The 13,161-nt window shown below is 38.8% G+C and overlaps 1 protein-coding gene across 2 annotated transcripts in view; it reads left to right on the top strand.

Annotated features, from left to right (window-relative positions):
• Positions 1-13,161, top strand: part of RYR2 (ryanodine receptor 2) — a 711,493-nt gene that overhangs the window by 473,253 nt on the left and 225,079 nt on the right. The window lies entirely within an intron of this gene.

Here is a 13,161-nt window from a genome sequence, read left to right as displayed (position 1 = left end):
TATAGTACATTCCTGTGCTAAGAAGACTGTTATAAAAAAAAAAAGGTCTGTCGTAGTAAATTCTTTTTCAAACTTGTGATATGACAAGAAACGAAATTGGAAGTGATAAGAATTGGAATAAAGGGAACAACAAATCTATCATTATTTGTGGATAATGTAATTATTTGCAGGGAAAATGGAAAGAATCTATAGACGTTTCTAGGAATAATTGAAGCATTTAGCAAGTTAGTGTTTCTATACTAGATGCAAACCTGAAACTAAATTAAAGAGAAGATAACAGTCACAGTAACATCAGGTATTTTCAGTAACTAGTTATCACTCTAACAGAAGGTGTACAATGCCTTTACAGAGAAAATCATTAAACTTTATTGAGAGAGTGACTTTATTAGAAATTTATCATATATGGTCAGCTCATCTTTGACAAGGATACCAAGAATACGTGATTGGATAGTCCGTTCAATAACTGGTGTTGGGAAAACTGGATTTCCATGTATAAAAAAAGCAATTGGACCCTTTATCCAATTTTGGACCATATACAATGTTTTTGTGACTGTCCGCAAAAATCAGCTCAAAATGGACTAAAGACTTAACCATAAGACCTGAAAGTGAAATTACAAGAGGAAACAGGGGGAAAGCTATTTGGCAGTGGCCTTAGCAATGATTTTTTTGGATATGACACCAAAAGCAGTCAAGAAAAGGAAAAATGGATAAGTGGAATTACATCAAATTAAAAACTTTTTGCGCAAGAAAGGATGCCATCAACACAATGAAAAGGCAACCTATGGAATGGGAAAAAATATTTGCAAGCCATATATCTGATAAAGGGTAATTTTCAAAATATACAAGGAGCTCCTGCAACTCATTGGCAAAAACAACAACAAATAGCCTATTTAAAAAATGGACAAAGGAGCTGACCAGATTTTTCTCCAAAGAAGACATACAAGTGGCCAACTGTTATATGGAAAGGTGCTCAACATCACTAATCACCAGGGAAATGCAAATCAACACCATAATAAGATATCACTTCACACCTGTCAGGATGGCTATAATCAAAGGAAAAAAAAACTAAAGATAGGAAATGTTGGTGAGGGTGTGGAGAAAAGGAAACCCTCTGCACTGTTGGTGGGAATGTCAACTGGTACATTGCAGTACCCAAGGTAAGAAAACAACTTAAGTGTCTGTTGACAGATGAATGAATAAAGAAAATGTGAAATACACATACATGGAATATTACTCAGCCTTAAAAAGAAGTAAATTCTGCCATTTGTGACGACATGGATAGCTGGAGGACATTATACTAAGTGAAATAAGCCAGATGCAGAAGAATAAATATTAAGTACTACATGATACACTTAGATGATGTATCTAAAATGTTATAGAAGTAGAGAGTAGAATGGTGACTACCAGGGGCTAAAGAAAGGGAGAAATAGAGAAGTATTAGTCAAAGGATATAAAGCTTCGGTTATACAAGATGAGTAAGTCCTAGAGAGCTCCTGCCTTAACTGTAGGCCTGAATTACATGCCTAAAATTTTGCAAAGAAGGTAGATCTTAAGCGTTCTTATCTTACCCCCCACACTAATAATGATGATGATAATGATGATAAAAATAAGAGGGCAGGGGTAAGCTTTTGGAGATGATCGATATGTTTATGGTGTAGATTGTGATGATTTCATGGGTGTATACTTACCTCTAAACTTGGCAAGTTGTACACACTAAGTATGTATAGCCTTTGATATGTCAATCATTCCTTAATAAAATGGTTTAAAAAAGAGATTTATTACTCAATAGGTGAGAACTGTATTATGTTCAGGGAGAAGACAATAGCCTTAAGATACTAATTCTTCCAAAATTGATATATAGATTCCATCCAAACATCATGCTTTGTCTTATAAAGTCTCAAGAAGTTTCTCATGGGGCTTGATATAATGTTTCCAAAATGTATATAGAAGGGTAAAAGATCAAAATCTCTAGATTACTTATGGTAAAGAGCAAGGATAGGGTATATGTTCTATTGTATTTATTTTGAAGGATAAAATAAATAAGGTTTTTTTAAAGATTGATTTATTTATTTTAGAGAGAGAGAGTGCATGCGTGTACGTGCATGCAGCGGGGTGGAGGGGGAGAGGAGGAGAGAGAGAGAGAGAGAGAATCTTAAGCAGACTCCATGCTGAGCATGGAGCAGGATGCAGGGCTTGATCTCATGACCCTGAGATCAGGACCTGAGCTGAAACCAAGAGTTGGATGCTTTACCAACTGAGCCACCCAGGCATCCCAGTAAGGATTTATTTTGAATCTGTAATCAGTAAGACAGAGTAGTATTAGTTCAGGGATAGGCAAATGAATCAATAGGATGAAGTAGAGAGGATAGAAGAACCCATCAGCCCATGTATGGAACCTTATAATATGATGGGTGGCATTGTCAGAGTGATGGGGAAAGGGAGATTGGGATAAGTGGGATTTGAATGAAAAAGATGAGACTGAATCCTTTCCTCACATCATATATGTGACAGCCAGCCCCAAATGGACTAAGGTTTTAAATGTCAAAATTAAACTTTTCAGTTCTTGATAGGAAATATAGGTAAATCTTTTTAGACGATGGGGTAGGAAACCTTTATCTTAGAGTAGAACAAACAAATAGAAACAAAAACCCTGTGGCTATAAAAGACTGCTAAATCTAACAAGTTTAAGAACTTTCATTAAAAAACAACCAAAAAAAAAAAAACCTTAAAGGGAATGAAAACACAATTTGGGTAGGGGAACCCAAATGCAATGTAAACAACTGAAAAAAAATGTTAGTATTAAAAAAAATCATAAAGAACTGAAAACACTAAGAAAAACGACAAAAAGCCATGAGTAGACATCTCATAGGAGAAATTCAGATGGACAATAAACATTTGAGGAAATATTTGTTATTATTAATGATCAAGGAAATGTAAACCATAATTAGATGCTATTTTAGATAGATTCTGTTGGCAAAATTTTTTTAGAGTTTGGGCAATACCAAGTGTTGACCTTCCCTAGGATCTCTTTCCATTGCTCTTAGGAGTGCACATGGTGCTGTCACTTAAAAAAACAGAAAAAAAAAAAAGAAACAGTTTGACAGTATCTCTGAAAGTTGAATATTTACATTCTCATACTCATGACCCAGAAATTTTGCTCCATTCCCCAATGACCTTTATATGTCTCTACAGCAGAAGACATGAACAAGAATGTTCATAGGAACACTGCTCTCAGTGGCCAAAGCCAGGAAGCCATCCAATCAATATACACCTGTAGGAGCATGGATGCATAAACCGGGACCTGCAGTGACAGGTGCAATGGGAATATTTCAAGGAGGGAAGTAAGTGCTGAAAGATAACTCTGGTAGGCAAAGACAGTGCCCCGGAAAGATGTCCATGTCCTAATCCCTAAAACCTGTCGGTAGATTACCTTACGTGGCAAAGGGATTTCACAGATGTGATTAAGGTAAGGATCTTGTGATTGGAAGATTCTCCTGGATTTTCTGGGTGGTTCCAATGTAATCACAAGGTCCTTTCAAGAGGAAGGCAGGAGTTTGCGGGGGGTGGGGCACAAGAGAGAGAAGGAGGGATCTGAAGATGCTGGTTCTGAAGGAGTAAAGCGTCAGGGTCAGGGAAGGTGGGAAGTCTCTAGAAACTAGAAAGGGCAGGGAACAGATCCTTCCCAGAGTCCAGAGTCCCTAGAAGGAACACAAGCCCTGTGGACACTTTGTAGCCCAGTAAAATCCATTTTGGACTTCTGGCCTTCAGAAATAGGAGCTAAGAAATTGGTTTTGTCTTAAGCCACTAAATTTGTGATGCTTTGTTACAAAAACAATAGGAAATGAATACAAGAATCATACAGGATGTTACCATTTTTGTAAAAGTTACAAACAACCAAAACTTTCAAAGTGTATTTTTAAAGTACATATAAAAAAAGTAAGAGACTGCTGATTTTAGGATTTGGGGTGATGGTTTCTTCAGGTGGATGGAGGCAGGGAGATGGGAAAATCAACATAATATGGTTAGATGTAGGCTATCATGAAGGCTCTAGGTTTTCCAATGGTGGTGGGTTAGCAGATGCTTATTACAGTGTCTAAAAAGGTTCAACTAAAGAACAAAGCAAAAGCAGGTCATGATGAGACTGTGTCAGGAGCAACAGTTTGTAACTAATTCGCCTTCCACTTCTGTGCCCTTGAGATTCTTAAAGAAGAAATAAGATTCATGTGCATGTGTGTAGAGTTTTGGGAATAATCTGGTAGAGAGGGAGAAATTGATGGTGAAAGTTTGAGAGACGATATTAACTGAAGTTCCTGATAAGGTGAAGTGGATGTGATCTCCAGCACAAATTATCAAGAATTTTTCCTTTTACAGCAGAGAAATTACAGGTCTGGGTATAAGGAATAGTAATGGCCTGTGTCTTATGAGCAAGTGCCTCGTGTTTGCAGATGAGCCCGCCAAGTAAAATGAACGGCGTCGTGTTTCCCACAGTCCCAGGTTTCTTTTCTTTGCTTTTTTCCATCTCCCTCAACTCCCTAATATTTGGTTGCCTTGTGTCCTACCTGTTACCTTGGTGCTTGTTACTTTCTTCTCTAGAATCCTATTTCTGGGGAGAGGTCTCCCATCCACGTTCCCACACAGGTCTCCAGGAGATAATACTTTTCAAAAGATTTGTGAACAGGAATTATAATGATGTGTCTCCCCTTTGGGGGATGTTTATCTCACTGAAATCTCTTCTCCCATTCTGCAGTTTTGGTGAGGTCGTGGGAATGGGATGATTCCCCCTGCCCTCTGTTCTTAAGGTCAGTCTGAGGCCCCCTCAGGGAGGGAGGAGCCCTTCATCGAATGCCTGAAGCTGCTCGAGACTTCAGGGAGAAATGACCTTTTCCTTGGTGAGCTTTAGGGGTGGTTTCATCTCTTGCTTTTTGGTACCATCAGAACGGCAGAATCTCAAAGCCTGAGATTTGGTTTATTAGCCTAGAGAAGAGAAGCTAGGAAGAGTAGCCAGTGGCTTTTTCTCTGGGTCTCTGGAGAAACTGAAGGAAATCTTGTGGTCCACACATGATATAACCCAGTGCCCCAATTTAAAAACAGAGTCTTAATCCCAAATACCAGCTCATAGCAAATTGTACTTTTTATTAGCCCTGTGCCTCCTTCCCTGCCTTCCGAGGGTAATTTATTACTTAAAAGCACACTCATAGGGCAAATTTCCATGGGTCAAAAACTAATTATCGCTAATTTCAATTGGAATAATATGGATGGATTCCCGAGCCTCCCAGTTAAACCTCATTTATACTAAAGCCATACCATCCCCCTAAAATTATGTGAGTAGTACATGGAGTCATACCCTAACTTAAAAGGCATTCCCTCCTTTCTTGGTTCCTTAGTTTGGTTGTTGACCAGATCTACTCAGTCACTTTCTTAAGTGTCACACACTATACATTTCAGATTCCCTCACAAAATATAAATGTAGAGAAAAATGTAAATGTAAGAAAAGCAAAACAAAGTAGCAACAGTAAAGCAAAAAAGGAAACAAGGACAAAGTAACAGTGGTGAAACGTGCAAATGGTATGACATTTCCCTGACACACTAATGGTGCACAGAATTTCCTCTAATATGTAACTCGTGTCCCACACTTATTTGAAAGAAAAATTTGTGTAATATGAGCCAATTCTTACTACCGTGACGATGAATGCATGTCTGACTTCTGCCAGGGCTTGCCATCTCCTGATGCGTATGAAAAATCAGCTAGGCTTACTTAAAAAAAAAAGAAATGCCCTGTGTAAGTATTAACTGAAATTCTTCCTAGAGTTCAGATTCTTCTAATCCAGGGGTTCCTTTGAGAGCCCATGCTTGGGGCTCAGCAAGCATGGCTTCAGAGAAGGTGTGTCTGCTGGGGAATACAGCAGTCTGCTGAATTCAATCACTCGAACCCACCTGTTACAGCCTGAATTGTGCCCCGTCCCCACCCAGACTCATATGTTGAAGTCCTAACCCCCTGATGTGACTGTATTTGGACCTTTAAAGAAATCATGAAGGTCAGATGAGTTCATAAGGGTCAGGCCCTAATCGGGGATGACTGGTCCTTACAAGAAGATGAAGAGACACCAGGGGTGCCCAGGCACAGAGGAAAGGCCATGGGAAGGCAGCCATCCCCAAGTCATGGAGAGAGGCTTCCGGAGAAACCAAACCTGTGGACGCCCTGATCTTGGACTTTCTGTCTCCAGAAATGTGAGAATAGATTTCTATTTAACCCAGCTAGTCTGTGGCATTTTGTAATTTGGCGGCCCTAGGAAACTAATACACTGATACACTGGCCCTCCGCACATGTGCCCTACTAACCTGGTAGCCCTCTTGATTTATGTGCGGAGCCTTCTGTTAGCAGTGGTTTGAAGAGCTAATCATACCCTGGATTTAGAGCAAGGAAGAGAGCCGTTTAAGATCTTGCCATATGGTGGAAGAATGGTTATTTGGTCTGGAGATTACCTGCATTTGACAAAGTCGGCTGTAGGTACATATCTTATGTTGTGTAAATGCGTCATCATATGGGAGCATTTCAGCCTCGTTGTCTCTTCTGTAAGTAAAGATCAGCTCCGGGCCCTCATGTTGTACATCTGTAATGATTATAACCAAATCCCGAACTGATGCTTTTGATGCTGTTTCTGCCACCTTGAAGGACAGTGAGCAAAACTGAATTCCTGGGGCTCAGACCGCATGGAATTCCTTTCCATGGGAGCAAAACAGAAGAATATTGTTGTAATTAAAATAACTGCATAGCTTCAAGCTGAAAAGCCCTGTAAGGAAAAAGAGGGGGAAGCATAACTTTCCATTACTGATTTTTATCATGCTACCTTTAAAAAAGAAAGAAGGAAACAAGAACATGGAACTGTCAGACTAACATATTCTTTTATGCTCTATTGAAATACTCCAACAGTTTAACCACTTCGTGGATACAGATTTAGAAAGTTTTCAACATGACATGAATTTAAGAGTAAAAGGACCTACCCGCCCCAGCTCCCCGCCTTCCAGCTCTCCCATAACATTTGTCCTTTCTGTCACTCTGCAAAACCTGCCATTGATACAGACCTCAGATGAATGTCTGTATCGCACCTGGGACAGTAACTTATTAAGGATATCCCTAGTTAAAAATTAGCGGGAGAGGAAGTCAAGACTGTGAGTCACTGCAGTGGGGCCATCCAAACAGCCCCAAGGACACTGGATTTTTTGAGTGACGATAAATGCAGTTAGTTATAAGGTGGTAGAAAAATTCTAGAGTCTGAAGATTTTGTGAACTGGCATAACCTGTTTCATAGTTTTGTCTAGAATCAGAAAAGAGATTCTAGAAATTCTTTGGACTTCTCCAGGAATAAAACTTTTAAATATGTACAACTTTAACAAATGAGGGCAGCTTTTATTTTGATTATTTAGAGTTAAATTTCAGATGATCTCGTTTCTGTCTTTTTGAGTTTACGTGTATATTTTCCACACATGTTATTTGGGGAAATTCACTGTGAGATGATTGGTGAGTTCAGTGAAAACTAAAGTCTGCTTAGCTTAAACTGACCAGTTAATTGATGTATGCGTTGTATATGTGGATGAAAAAAGGACACTTAATAGTATTCAGAATAAAAAATAAAACTGCCTACTGATCTTGATTATCTGAGGTGAGCCAAGAGCCTGGAAGAAAGTGTGGGAATGTCCCTGTTTGTGCCAAAGCTGGTTTTACAAAGTCTCTGCACTAAAGATGCACTTGAAACATCGTAAATTCCCCAACTCCTTACTCAGTGTATTTGTTAAGTCATTTTCTAAGCCAAAGTGGAATAGAAACAGCATATTTCACGTCTGAACTCCTGGGTTCTAGACCCAATTCTGAAAATAATTCTTGTATGGCTTTGGGCAAATAGCCTCTTTGTTTTCATTTTCTTAAAATAAAAAGCTCTAACTGGAAATGATCTCTTTATGCCCCTTCCCGTTCTAAAGAGCCCAGAAATCTAAGGCAAGTGTGTCTTATTTCCGTTTTACCCTCCCTCTTGCATTCTTGATTCAAAGTCTTGCTTCCCATTTAACCAGCTATAGGACCTTAGACAAATGATTTAACATCTTATTTGTTGAAATAAATAAAATAAAAGATGTTAAATCATCTTGAAAAATGAGGTTAATAACTTATAATAAATGGGAAAGTGCTTATACATTATCTGGCACACTCTAAGCCAGTATTAAGTGTTATTCTTCCTTCTCATCAAAGAATTCCAATGTACATTTTAGTCTAATATTGGCCATTTTTACCGCTTCTGGCCATTTGGTTTGTGTTATAAATGTGGATTCGTATCTGTAGTTCAGAAATTTCGAAGTCTGAAACCGTATGTTCTTATAACAAGCTGGTATGCTTGTGATCTGCTTTCTCTTCTTTCAGTTTAGCCCCTGCCACAGATTTCCCGCCCGCATCACACCCCCACATCCTGTGACTGCCAGCTCCTTTGCTGGACTTGCACGCTTGTCACATACCCCTCTGCTCCAGAACAGGGAGGCTTAGCAACGGAGAAAGTTAAAATTTGCTGAAGCCATCTGTCTTTTGTTGGAGGAAGCAGTGTAACCATACGTTGTAGCTACTGTTTTAACAGATTTACAAATGGCTAGGGTGGGTCTGGCTCAGCCCCAAGAAACCAGTTGGACTCATGTGTACTAAATTTAAGCTCCACTGCCAGGAAGAAAACTTCCCTTAGATATCAGCAGGCTTTGTTACTTGCAGGGTGTCAGTTAAGGTAACTGGAATAGAAAGTGCAGAACGCAAAGCACAGGAAGGTAGAACCAAAATTTCACTTATGCCGAGGTGTATGCCTGAATTCGTGGAAATCTGTCGTCTCATGTTGGAGTATTTGTGTGTTCAGCTTATTTCGAACTAATAAAGAATTGAACCTCAGTTACCATGTTTTGCTATGGGCAGTTATTAAGAGGGATGTCATTTATCGACCCATCTTGTTTAATTTATGGCAAACGTTCAGTAAGTCTTGATAGCATTTGTCATTTCCTGATGTTCTATTTTATATATGTATGTGTAACTATTTACTTATTATGCCTACCCGAAGGTAAGCTCCAGAAAGGGACTTTTTTCCATTCTGTTCACGGCTGCAACCCCAGCCAAGAACAGTGCTTGGCACATGGCAGGTGTTCATTAAATACTTACTGAATGGTGGGACCTGATACTGTATGGAGACAATGTTGAATAGTAACTTAGAGCAGGTGTTGGCATACTAAGGCCTGAAGCAGATCCAGTTTGCCACCTGTTTTTGTAAATAAAGTTTTATTGGAATACAGTCACGCTCATTCATTTATTTATATGGCTTCTTTTGCACTTCAGCTCATGTTTGAGTGGTATTGACAGACTGTGTGGCCCATGAAACCTAAAGGCTCTCCTCTGTGGTTATGTATGGCCCTGGCTGAAAGCATGGACCTCAGGATATGACAGGTTTGGGTTTCTTTTCTGGCCACTTAGTTGTGAGCAAGCAATTTAAGCTAAAATGTTGGTTGCCTTGCCTGGGAAGTGATATTAATGATTCCAATCTCAACCAATGTTTGTTAACGTGCAGTGAGAGGAGCATCAGGTACAAACACTCGGGGACCATTAGCCACTACTAGGGAGCCTCATGTGACGGGCATGTCATCCCTTGTCTGCACCTTTATTTGCAAGGCACTTTGCCAAGTACTGGCGAAATGCAAGTGCCTGAGGCCTGGTCCTTCTGTCATGTGCCTGAAAAATACCTGTAGTTTTCCTCCATTCTCTTCCCTGACATCAAGGCCACCCAGTTGTTCCTGCTGTGCATATGCTAATTTAAAAACATGCAATTTTTAGAAATACTGGTTGTCTTATTATCACAGAGGTTTTAGGAAATCTGCATCTTCAGTGGCACCTGGGGGGCTCAGTTGGTTAAGCGGCTGACTCTTACTTTCAGCTCAGGTCATGCTCTCAGGGTTGTGAGATTGAGCCCTTCGTCTGGCTTCGTGCTGCACATGGAGCCTGCTTATGATTCTCTCTTCCTTCTACTCCTTCCCACCTCCCACAGCTGGCTCTCTCTCTCCCTCTCTCTCTTTCTCTCTCCCTCTCTACAAACAAAACAAAACTGCATCTTCAGAAGTCACAGTATGATTTAACTTTTATTAAGTTCTACTTCATCTAAATTAAAAAGAGAAAAAAAACATATGCCAATTTCTACTTAAGGATATACTTCCATGAATACATTCCTTGAAAGGGGCCTAAAACAGGAAAGCAGTAGAAATACCATGTGCAAGTGTATATCTGCTGGAAACTAATGAAAAATTACATCTATGTATTAAGAAGTAATAAATTCTGGTCAAATATTTGGAAAATACAAAGGAGTATAATGAAAATGGCTAAAAACTATATATGTTCCCATTACTCAGAGAGAAATTTGACTTTAATGTATTTTTCTTCCATTTAAAGCTTTGAGATGTAAAAATTATTTTCTCCAGCCACCTTTTTAACTTAATGTTATAAATGTAGGCTGGTAATGGGTAATAAGGAGGGCACGTATTGCATGGTGCACTGGGTGTTACATGCAAGTAATGAATCATGGAACTTTACATCAAAAACTAGGGATGTACTGTATGGTGACTAACATAATATAATAAAAAATTATTATAGAAAAAAAGACATAAAAACATTTTAAACCTAACTTTTGACTTTTTTAACCAACCTTATATTTTGGGAAGTAGCCTTTCAGAAAAGTGTAAGAATAGTGCAATCAACACCTGTTTACCCTTCAGCTGGAATCACCACTTGTTTCTATTTTGTTATATTTGTTTCCTCTCTCCCTGCCGTTATATTCCGATGAGTCCTAAACATGATCTTTAATGCCCCCACATACTCCATTTTGTGCATGTACCATAATTGCCCATTTCTTTTATTGTGGGTATTTAGTTACTTTTACCTACCCCCCGCCCATTTTCAAATTTTGTTCACTGAGCATCCGTGTTTAAGCACTATCTGCAGAGGATCTTATTTTTAAAACTGTAATCCTGTGGGGTAGATGTTACAGAAGAAGGGATTAAAGCTTAGAGAATTTAAGTACCTTGTCAAGGGTCAAATAGCTGAGAATTGGTGGAACGAGATTTCGATGCAGGTCTCTCAGACCCGAAGCTCTGGGATCTTGGTCATTCCATAGGACCTACGCCCGTCTGCCATCTTGGATGATAACTCCTCAGAAACTGCCCTGAATTTCATCTCTCTGCTCTTAGCACCCCATCTCCGTTCATGGCTCAGGTGGTGTAAGTTCTTTGTCTGTCTTCCCACCTCATTAGACGGTGAGAACCTTTGGGCTGCTGTCTGTGTGCTAGTCAACTCTTGTCCCAGTTTCTGGGGTACACTTATGGCAGGTGCTCATAAGTATTGATTGGATAAGGAGATGAATGGTGGAAAGTGTCTTAATGCATATTACTAAATTGCTCTTCATAAGTCTTGTACTCATTTGATTTTATTGGCAAGATTTCTGGTACTGAGCTCACTGCCCATCCAGCAGCGTTGAGAGCTTGATCTTCAAGAGGCTGAACTTGTTTGACTGTTTTATACCCACACTACTCATGTTTCTGCATGAGAAAGATGTAGGTATTTTCTGCTTCTTCAGTTTATTAAATGAATAGTTTATTTTTACAAAGGATCTCACTTGTTTTCATAGTAAGTTACATATTCAGTGAAGAAAATTTAAATCGAGAGGCAGAAAAAGAAAGAACAAAGAGTGTTAAAAATACCACCATTCTGTAACTTTTTTCCCCATTTTGTCACTTTTTTAATTAAAAAAACTTCTAGTGCTTTCCCAGGTTTGAAAATAAATCATATGCTGTATCTTTCTTTCATAAAATAATATTTACTACGAATATTTTTTCTGTATATTAATGAACCTTTGAAAACCAGATTCAAAGACTAAATAGTATTACAGCTCAAGGAAAAAACATATTTATTGTGCAGATAATATTCTCTGGGATCATAAATGCAGCCATAGCGAACAGTTTGGGACGTGACTCTTTGTGTGCAAACCAGGTTACTTGTTTTTTTTTTTTAAATGAAAATATTTCAGACATACAGATAAGCTCAAATATTAGTATAACAAATACCCAAAGATCTCTATGCAGGTATTTATAGCTTCATTTATAGAGTAGGGATTCCTTCTTCACGTAAAGTGACTAGCAAGAAATAAGTCTTTACGATCCGAGATGTTTCTATCTTGGTATCCCCTAGTTTATGTCAAATGGATGTTCGATTTGCCAATTTGTGCAAATGTGGCTCAAGCTGTCTCAGGTCTATTGTATTTATCCAGTCCTTTCCGTGGATTCCTTTGGGGACACTTATTTCAAACAATTTCCCTTGACTGCTGCTTCAAGAGCTATCACAGCTGCAGAGACAGCTGTGGATTTTAGTTTTAACTAGAAACTCATCATTCACACTTCCTTGAACACAGCTGGGTGTGTTCTTGCTTCCCGGTCGGTAGCACTGTTCTACAACCATTTATCTGCGCATATATCGCCATGAATACAAACTGAGTGAAATCATTATGAATTATAGGATGTAATTTTTACTGTCTCCTGCCATTTTGAGGGTTATATATTGCTCTTATTGTCACTAATTTCAGCAAGGGGAGAAGTGTCTCTCATAGTGGTAGACGGTTTCTAGCTTTTTCTTAGGATCCACTGCTTTTTTGATCCTCTGCTCTGTAGTGCGTATTCCAATAGCAACTGTGTTTATTGTGCTGAGTACTTGAATTTCTGTGTAAAATATTCTAGAAGGAAATGAAGAGTATGTAAACATCCCTCCACATCCCCCCATACTGAAACATTTCATCTTAGCCCCTTGCTAAAAACAAATTGAATTCCAAAGAATTCAAAGAAACAATGAACAGAATTAATGTAGTTTCCCCTTTTTATTCAGTAGTGGAAAGATTTACTAATCCTGCCACACGTTAGATTAGCTGATGAAGTATTTTGGTTTTTGCCCCTATTGCTTATTGCCGTTGCTTTTGGTTTAGTTTCTTGTTTACTTTTAACTTATACTTTGATTTCATATCATAATTATTTAGGTCAGATGTGAATTGCCCTCCTTAACCTATAATGGCAGTGATGTCAAAGGGAAGGGGACAGATGGAGGAGTTTCAGTGG

The sequence above is a fragment of the Ursus arctos genome, unplaced genomic scaffold, assembly GCF_023065955.2.
Source record: "Ursus arctos isolate Adak ecotype North America unplaced genomic scaffold, UrsArc2.0 scaffold_7, whole genome shotgun sequence".
Classification (NCBI taxonomy): Eukaryota; Metazoa; Chordata; class Mammalia; order Carnivora; family Ursidae; genus Ursus; species Ursus arctos.
This window is presented reverse-complemented; position numbering and strand designations above follow the sequence as displayed.